The sequence below is a fragment of the Sturnira hondurensis genome, unplaced genomic scaffold (genome assembly GCF_014824575.4).
Source record: "Sturnira hondurensis isolate 20B ecotype Veracruz unplaced genomic scaffold, ASM1482457v3 Scaffold0000396, whole genome shotgun sequence".
NCBI lineage: Eukaryota > Metazoa > Chordata > Mammalia > Chiroptera > Phyllostomidae > Sturnira > Sturnira hondurensis.
The window spans coordinates 3,882,123-3,892,311 of NW_028073027.1; the positions used below are offsets into that span (position 1 = coordinate 3,882,123).

Below are 10,189 nucleotides of genomic sequence, written 5' to 3' on the forward strand. Positions count from 1 at the left end.
CTCTGTACAGTTGTCTCCATTCCCAACCCCAGCCATCCCCGCCTCCCACCCTGGATCCAAATAGAACTACATCCTTCATCTCCCAAAGAATGGAACCAAGTCACGGATAATGCTAATAGTAGCTAACACCACTGGGGGATATTACTGCCAGAAACAGTTCTAAGGTACCTTGGAAATGCTCCCTCGTTCAACCTCACCCTCAAAGGGCAAAATATCCCTATGAGTACTTCATTAACCCCACTTTACTGCAAGGAAACTGAGATGCAGAGAAGTTAAAAAAAACTTGTCAAAGTTAACATAACTAAGCATAAAGCTTGGATTTAAACCAGGAAGGATGGGTCCATTGCTTCAATGTATAAATTACTTCTCTCAGCTCATATGCGTTTAAGAGTACGCACTTGAGCACTGATTTTCCCAACCACTGATTTCTACTTATCCCTTATAAGGGAATCTTAGAAGAAGAGTAATTATGCTTAGACATTTAGAATTAATTAGAAAGTGAGCCATTAAATTTTTTGAGCTTGGGGATGCTCAAAACTAATGTTCGGACTAGATTGGAAGAAGAGAGAGGCTGTAAGAGAAGGAATTACTTAGAAGGCTAGTACATAAGTCTAGATGCATGTGGGGGAGATCTGTTTTAGGGTTTGAGAGGAAATGTTGGCATGGTCAAGCTATGGATTAGGCTGTGGTTAAGGTGGGATGGCTGATTCCTGAAAGGTCCTGAAGCCACCCTCAGGAAATCTATCCTTTGTTCATAATGAGCCTCCTCAGCTTCAAGTGGTCATATCTCTAGGGCTACTCATGTGATTGGGTCAGTTATTACACTTGCTAGTTATTCTAATTTGCTCCTTCTGTTGGTTTTGAAGAGATTCATCAGGCAAGGCTTTGCTTTTCTGACGGCCAGGTGATCTGATCACAGGCTTATTACCCCATGAATAACAACTATAAACTGTAGAAACAAATACAAAATAGTACCATATTTTTAGACTATAAGATGCACCCCCCCCCCATGTGGGAGGAATAATGCTTGTTAATGCTGCTGTTGAGTTCTGTTTACATTTACATTGGTGAAATATTATGTTATTTGTGTTACTAAATATTTTATCACATTTTTTCTTCAAAACTTTTTTCCTATTTTTCTCCTCTAAAACCTAGGTGCTTCTTATGGTCTGAAAAATACAGTAGTTACATGTGGTTCTATAGAGTAAACATGAAGGGAATAGAAACTTGGAAGAAGGGGAATGCACAAAGTAATTTCTTGCTAGTTTAGCCTGAGAACAGGTGACATGTAATGCCGTGAATAAGGAATAAAACTCTAATAATTTGCAGACTTTCTGGCCTGTAGTACCAGAGAAGGCATAGTTAAGGGTAAGGACTGCTTCTGAGTAGTAAGAGTAGAATCTCAGAGGGGATAATACCGAAGAGGAGGACCTCAAATCTGTGTACAATCTGCTGAAATCTGACTCCTAAACCATGAATGTATGGGAAGACTAGGCAACCTGACTGAGGAAAGACAAAACAAGTTAAACAAGCCAAATTTTGACTGAGATTTGAGCTACTGCCTAGGAGAGAGCATTTATAACATGTGCCCAACTAAGTGATTGCCTACTACACAAAATGCCATCACTCTTTAGAAGAATAAATGTGACCCATTCTCTCAAAAGATGTAACAATCAATGGAGGTCAACCCCGAGAATAAGTGAATATGCACATAAGTCAATTAACTATGCTCAATAAGATATAGGAAAATGCACTCATAATAAATGAAAGGATAGGGTATCTCAAGGGAGAAAATAGAAGCTATAAAAAAGGTACCAATGGAAATTGTAGAACTAAATAGAGTCAGTGTGTACTTTATCTTGTGGGGATAAACCAAAAAATGGTGAAATGGTGGGACCCATAGAAGAGCAGACTTGAGAATTATGTTTTGAGAAATGCCCAGGAGACCTCATGAGTATAACAACCTTTCTTAATTCACTTCAGTAACAAGGATATTTTAGCCAAATTTTAATGTTTGAGGAAAGTTCTCTTAAAAGTGAAGTCCTGGCTGGTGCAGCCCAGTGAAATGAGCACCAGACTGTGATCCAAAGGGTTGCGGGTTCGATTCCCAGTCAGAGCACATGCCTGGGTTGTGGGCCAGATCCCCATTAGGGGGCACATGAGAGGCAACCACTCACCAGTATTTCTCTCCCTCACTTTCTCCCTCCCTTCCTCTCTAAAAATAAATGAAATACTTTAAAAAAGCATTTCCCCATGAAATATACAGTTGGAAATTTCACCATTAGAAAAGTAACTCTTTAAAAAGATGTTTTCCGAGGACTTCTGCCAAGATGGAGGCATAGGTGGAAACATTGTGCCTTCTCCCACAGCCAAGTTTGAATACAACAAAGGTTTGGAGAACAAGGACACACTCAAAGACCAGAACACTGAATTATACGGAAGTCCGACAACTACGAACCGTTCAATGGGGACGGTAAGAGGGACGGAGCCAGCAGCGAGCAGGGTCGAGCAGGACAGATCCCCCGACCTAGGCGCGCAGGCAGCCCAGACCCAGTCGGGGTATGGGGCAGACCGACCACGGTCGCACATTCGCGCACAGTGAGACGGACCACGCAGGCCCCAGGGGGTGAACCCAGTGGTGGAGGGCTGACGGCGGTGGCACACTCACGTGCAGTGGGATGAAACGTCTGGGCCTGGTGACAGTGGTGGCTGCAGCACCGGTGGGGGCCGTGGTGGCAGGCAGCAGATGGGACACAATTGTTCCTCTTTGACCCTGCCCCCACATACAACGTCACAATCCAGTGACTTAGTTGCCCTGCTCTAGTGAACACTTTAGGGCTCCGATGCTGCTACGGAACAGGCACGAACAGCCCAAAAGATGGCGCAAGAAGAACTCAACATCCCAGAGCCCATAACTCTCAGCGACCGAGAAATTGCCAGCCTCTCAGACGCACAATTCAAGACACTATATATCAGGATGCTCACAGAACTGGTTGACTATAGTCATAAATTAGAGGAACATATGAAGGCTAAACTAATTGAAATGAAGGGAGATGTCCAGGAAACCAATAGCAATGGAAAGGAAACTGGGACTCAAATCAATGGAGTGGACCAGAAGGAAGAACGAAACATCCGACCAGAAAGGAATGAAGAAATGAGAATTCAAAAAAATGAGGAGAGGCTTAGGAACCTCCAGGACATCTTTAAACGTTCCAATATCCGAATTATAGGGGTACCAGAAGGGGGAAAGAAACAGCCACGAGTGGAAAATGTATTTGAACAAATAATAAAGGAGAACTTCCCCAGTCTGGCAAAGGAAATAGACTTCCAGGAAATCCAGGAAACTCAGAGAGTGCCAAAGAAGTTGGACCCAAGAAGGAACACACCAAGGCACATCATCATTACATTAGCCAAGACTAAAATGAAGGAGAGAATCCTAGAAGCATCAAGGGATAAGGGGAGAGTCACCTACAAAGGAGTACCCATCAGACTGTCAGCTGATTTCTCAAAAGAGACCTTACAGGCAAGAAGGGGCTGGAAAGAAGTATTCCAAGTCATGAAATCCAAAGACCTACAGCCAAGATTGCTTTATCCAGCAAAACTTTCATTTAGAGTGGAAGGACAGATAAAGTGCTTCTCAGATAAGGACAAGTTCAAGGAGTTCATCGTCACCAAGCCCTTATTATATGAAATGCTAAAGGGACTTATATAAGAAAAATAAGATGAAAAATATTAACAGTGAAAGGACAGCAAACACACAGTTTTTTAACAACCACACCTAAAACAAAAGCAAACCAAGAGGACAGCTAGATCAGGAGTGGAACCATAGAAATGAAGAACACATGGAGGGTTAGCAACAGGGGGGTAGGGGGGGAGAAGCGGGGAGAAGACACAGAAAATAGCATAGATGGTAGGTAGAAAATAGATAGGGGGGAGGGCAAGAATAGTGGGGGAATATAGAATCTAAAGAACTTGAGACGTGGTTATAAACTAAGGGTGGGAGAATGGTGGGGGAGGGAGTGTGCGGGTGGAGGGGAATGAAGGGGGGGAATAGAACAACTGTAATGGTATAATCAATAAAATATATTAAAAAAAACAAAGCAAAGAAAAAAAAGATGTTTTCCTTTGTACTACATGTTGAGAGCAAAACATATGTCACTATAACCAGAGGAGAGTGCATCACCAAGGAGATCGAGGCTATAGAGCGAAAAGAAAAATAATCCACTCTCCATTTCTGCTGCCACCTCTCTTGTTCCTCACCTAGAACGAAACACAAGCATGTGAATTTTAGAATACGTTTACTAGCTTGTTTATCTCATCTAATTACATACATCCTTCATAATTTCAGTAAGAGTTTAAGAATATTTAAACTACACATATTAGTAAGAAAGAGATATAAGTATCTACGCAGGTTTTACAAGCCATGTAGAGAAATGGAACAAAAAAATAAATATTTCAAAAACATGTGGTATGATGGTTTTAAAATTGAATGTTATGTTTTACTTTGACTAAAATACAGAGGCATTCTTCATGTGTAATGATAACTAATTATTAATAAATAATGACACCTTAGTCATTAAAATGTGAATTACAAAGAGTATGGAGAAATGCATAAGATAATTCTGCTATAATTAACAAAAACAAATTAAAAAATAACAAGTATACTCTAAATATAAGTTAAAAGAATCTTTGTTAAGGCAAGCTATAGAAAACCAAGAAAAATCAAAAAGAAGAATTTAAAAACTGAGGGAATCAAACTGTGATCGATTTTTCTTAATGTATGTAGTAAATAAACTTTAATTACCAACGGTCCTGCCTCGGATAAACCTCATTGGCTACAATGCTGCCACTGCACAAGGCTAATAAACATTAAAGTAGCTTTCTCCTTCTGGCAACAGAGACTACAAGGAAAAGAGGGTTAGATTTTACTTTGATCGTTAAATGACTGGTGGCCTCCATAGAAAAAAAAGCTGTTCAAAAACACAAGCGTTTTCGAACGGCTCCTGCCTCCGAGAACCTCTGAGACTCACTCACCCTGTGGGTCTGAAGCTGCCCTGATTTGCTCTGACAACGCCCATATCCTTGTTCCTTCAGCCCACAGGAAACTGAAGCGCAGTCTGAGGATGGACACAGAACATACGATCTGTCTTGTTATTCAATAATGCTAAAAATACTTGAAAGTTTTTTTCAAGACATTCTTGAAACAATGATTCTCACCTCACAAGCTACTTTAGCACAAAGGCAATTTAAATTACATTTCAGTCAACGATGCAAATAAAGTGTTTCCTCAAGCCCGAGAGTAGGAAAACAACACATTATAAAGGACTTCTCGAGGTTCAGACAGGCTCTGCAGATTTCTGCTCTGCTTGCAGAAAATGAGGGGATGGCGATGGCCACACCAGGTTCTTCTCAGAAAATGTGCACGAGTCCTGAAGGCGGAGCCACATGTGGTTCACCTGATAATTTGTCTAGCACAAGAGAGCCCGAGGGGATGGAACAAAACCTCCTAAGACACAGGAACTCTACGATGACTTTATGCTAGTTCGGTTTATGTCCTTATGTACTGCTGTCTTTAAAAGACTCCCGTGAGTCCATCTCAGAGAGCTATCTCTCTTCTCACAATGCAACACCTCCTAATTTACCATCTTATGGCTCTTTTAATATTCTAACGTCCATTATGCTTATAAGAGGCAATATGGAGAACATCATAGGTAGGTTTTTTTTAACAGAACTCCATTTATCTAATCTGTATTTATTAAGCTTTCCAAAATTGTCAGATACACATAGTTCTCATTAATAAAATAGAATCATTTCAGACTCATCTGTTTGAATGAAGAGCACATTGTCTTATGTGTACACTGTTCAGCACAGACCTGAACATGAATAAATAATCAATAAACATTAGCTGGCAAATACTTTTCTCATCTCTTTGCTAAATTTCACCTTCTTGAGTTAACTTCTTAAGACTAATCTTTTTCTGTACTACAAACCCAACAAAGTAAAGAGAATACATAGTAAATACTAACAAGGTTTCTGTAGGAGAGCGTCCCTGAATTACATACGTATGTTATATGGTTCAAGTGATTGTTAGTTACCTACTACTACATCTCATCTCTCTCTCTCTCAGTTGATATTGATGATACAAGTGCTCTTGTCCTTTTGTATTCATTCCTTGCCTTGTTTGCTTCCTGTGTTTTGTTGGGATTCATCTGCTAGGTAAGGCTGGGCGACCCCCAGGAAGTAACTCTGTCTCCCACACAAGATGACAAATTCGTGTGATGGAAGTTATTAAAAGGAAAATGTTATATCTGTTCCAATGTATTATAAAAAAGAGGCACATCATTAAAAACCACTTATACTTTCACTATTATGCTACTGAAATTATTTGTAGTAATACCTGAACCTATCAAAAATCAGGACCATGTGCCTCAGTAGCTAAAAGCAGCTTTAACAGCTTGTGTTCCTCAGAGGTCAACTTTATGTGACGCAAATGAGGGTCTTGAGTTTCCCACTTCTCTCTATTATCCTTTTAGAGCTTTCTAATAGTTCCTTGATTGTCCAATAACATCTCTTTGCTTTTCTAATTCTTTTCATCATTTCTGAGGGTGCTTTCAATATAGTTACACTTTGGTGAATTCCAAACTTTTAAAATTTTTTGTGTTTTCCAAAAATCATTATACTTGCTTGTATCAATCCACGTTTCTTTATGTTTATTCTCCCTATAAAAAGAACCTGTTTAGTTTATTAATTTCTCTCATATAGTCTTTTATACAATGTATTGAAAAGTCAATAGATTAAAGATTGTCAAGAAGGTAAACAAAACTGAGATAATTCACCAGACTCTCACATCCAATCATATGCTTTCTTTCTTATTCATAACTGAGCTGATGTCTTTCTATTTAGTGCAGATGAATGATTCAAAACTCCAGAAAAATTCAGAATTTTACAAATTTAACAGTTTTCATCAATTTGTTAGTTTCACATTAGTCACAGTGGAGACTCTGGCTCATCCTTCTTTCAAAGACAGATCTGCCAGCCCCAGTTTCAAAGTGTTAAGAGACATGGAACAATATAGGAATTGAGCAAGAAAATGAGGTCTCTTCCTGTTTGTTGTGCATTTCTCTTCAGAGAGGACTTAAACAATGTACATCCTCTGAGAGGTTAACCTAGGAATCCAATTCTGGAAAAAATTACTTCAACAGTGAGTGTGCCTAGAGACTGCAGAAGCTGCGGCGCCAGAAAGCCAGGCTCTCATCGCTTGCCTAATAACCCCAGCCCACAGAGAACTGTCATAACCATGCAGAGGAATACAGTGATCTATGTACTCTGTGTTTTTCTATATTGTTTCTGAGGAACAGTCTGTCTGCTGGGAGAGAAATCTACCTAGTTCAGATTAGGGGTAAAACTGTAGGAGGTACAATTAGCTTCACAAATTGTCAGGAGCTTTTAAGAGTTATTCACTCTTAAAATACTTTAATGATTAGGTATCTCAGGATTTAGCCTTTATAGAACCAAAGATAAATGTCAATTTTAATATCTCAATCAGTGATTTCTCAAAATGAATCTGGCAAACCATTTCACATTTATCTTTCAACATGCCTGTGAGGAAGAAACTAGAGCAAATAAGATGGAAACCCCCAATGAGGTAGATGATTAATGATGATTGCATCTTTCCAATTCATCTTCTCCCTCATGAAATAAGTGGCTGGAATTTGTGATTACTGTGGGGCTGTTTGTTAGTGGTGACAACTGCATGGTCTTAGTTTGGAAAACGTGTTCTGTTCTGGGTTGTTGAGTCATGTGAGGTCACTTGCAATCTTTCTTTTTTTTTTTTAATGACAAAGAGTGATAATTTAATTTCTAAAGTCTAATGGCCAACAAGCACTTAATGACTAATTCAGCCTAGATTCCCCTTTATTTTTCAGATAAAAAATCAAGGCATAATTTATTTATTATTATCACTAACAGGAATAATTCATACTATTTTTCTGGTATAAAATTATATTGTGGTAGCCACAGCTGGAGGCTGGGTGACATGCACAGAAGCCCTGACATGGGTCTTTACAAGATGGTCAGTGAGTTCCTGATAGTGAGACTTGGTCAACACAGACTCCTTCCAGAGGTTGGGGAGGTGAGCTATGGGACTTGAAGATGGCATCAAAGGTGGCCTTGGTGAAGTTTCCCAGGGTGGCAGTGCAGCCCTGGCTGAGGTGTAACAGCCGTTGATACTGGCCATCATCAGCAGCTCCTTGGGCACAGGGGCTAAGACATACCAGTACCCCTGGGGACAGGGGTGAAGCACACCAGCATGGAGCCATAGCACCTGATCAATTTGCAAAGGATGGTATGGGGTTTGTGATCTTGCCCTCCAGGAGCCTCTCTGCACTGGGAAAATAGAGACCTTGGCCAGATTAATGGCCCCATGGATGACAGTGGCTACCTTCTTTTATCACTTAACACCCAGAGCAACATGTCCATTGTCCCAAAGGCAACAAATGCCTTGAACCAAGTCCTGTGGCCAGTGTGGGTCCGCTTTTGCATGGGCATAAACTTCAAAACCTCATCCTTGAGAAATGACCCCAAGAAAAAGTCAATGATCTCAGATTTCTTGATGAGCAGGGAGAAGAGATAGGATTTGCTCCAAGGACTTGATCAAAGACATCCTTGAACAGGTGGCCCAGCTTGGTGACAAGGACCCACTCCTTGTCCTCGGTCTGGTCTCCATGAGCTCTGTGGCCTTGACCCTAACTGCGACCCCAGCCAAGACCTCAGTCCCTGGATACCACTGCCAAATCCTCCAAAGCCTCCACAGCTTCCCACTGCGGGGTGCCCGGGCCTCTGGGCCCTCCCCCAGCACCAGCGGCATCTGCCTTTGGATGTTTCCTTGGAAAAGCAGCTCAAGTCATAATTTTAAAAAAGACGAATTTGAAAGAAGTTGAAAGCCAAAATATGAAACATAGAGTGAGAATGAGAACTTCTGGAAGACAGTTTATTATTCCAAATACATATTAAGCATATTTGTTTGTGGAATATCATGAGCATGGAAATAAATAATGTATTTCTGTCCTCGAGGAGCTTTTCATTCTGTAAGGGAGGCAGGCAGGAAAAAATAATTATGAAACAAGAAGGAAACAACTTCTAGAATAGAAGCAGAAATGGCATTGATACAATGACTAAGTAATATTAAATACTGCGGTGTATACAATATTATATATGTAAACAACAGATATATTATGTGTATATAATTTATATACATAACATGTATACATGTGTATATGTACACATATACTATGTATATGTTGTGTGTATATATATATGTATGTATAAATAGGAATAATCATAACTGTTGTGCAAGTAATTTCCAGGTACATCTGGAATTCTCTTCAGGAACACTCATTCTGAACATTAGGAAGCCTCAACCTCAGAAGAAGCTAAAAATGATACCTGTATTTCTAGAGCTATAACCAAATTTTTGTTGTCATGCTGATGCTGCAAATGGGTGAACTTGGTGTCCTATTAATACAATAAATGGGTGAATACAAGAAATTATCCTTAAATGGTTTTTAAAAACAATGGATTGTCAGAAATGTTTAAGAGACACTGCATATACTTTTATAAACAGTGTCCAAGAATCCAACAAGGCTGGTACCCTTCATCACCAAAATCCCCAATTATCCACTATCTGGCTGTAAACTCCTACTGTTGCTTGTCCAGTAAAAACTATCAGGGTAACAACTATAAGATACCAGAATCCTGCATTTTACAAGGTGGTATTTTGGTCCCTGCAATAACAATAAGAATGGGCTTTCTTAAGATCCAGAACAGATTGTGTAATTTATCTTGCATTAACTTTATCATAAATGTTTAGTTAATAAACATCTCTATTTAGGCAACCTTTTTCTGAGACGTTCTCTCTTTAAAATTTAATAGCAAGGTTGTTGGGGAAAGTTTAGCAAACTCAAACCTCTTCAGCAAGTACTGTTATCTTCCAAAGGTCCCTGGACTTGCACATGGCAGATAAGCTTACAACAGTTCACAGAAAGCATCTCCTACAGTTTGAAAGAAGGGATAATTAAGCACGGGAGTAGAGAATATATGGAAGCACTGATGAAGACTGGAGTTCATAATTATTGTTCCACTGTAGTATGGAACTTATCCCTGATTAACAGCTTTTCTAATTGTTTGAGCT

The 10,189-nt window shown here is 39.7% G+C and overlaps 1 pseudogene; it reads right to left on the bottom strand.

Moving 5' to 3' along the window:
- Window positions 1–4,689: 4,689 nt before the first annotated feature.
- On the bottom strand, window positions 4,690–4,861 carry LOC118983405 (uncharacterized; annotated as a pseudogene).
- Between the last annotated feature and the right edge of the window lie 5,328 nt (window positions 4,862–10,189).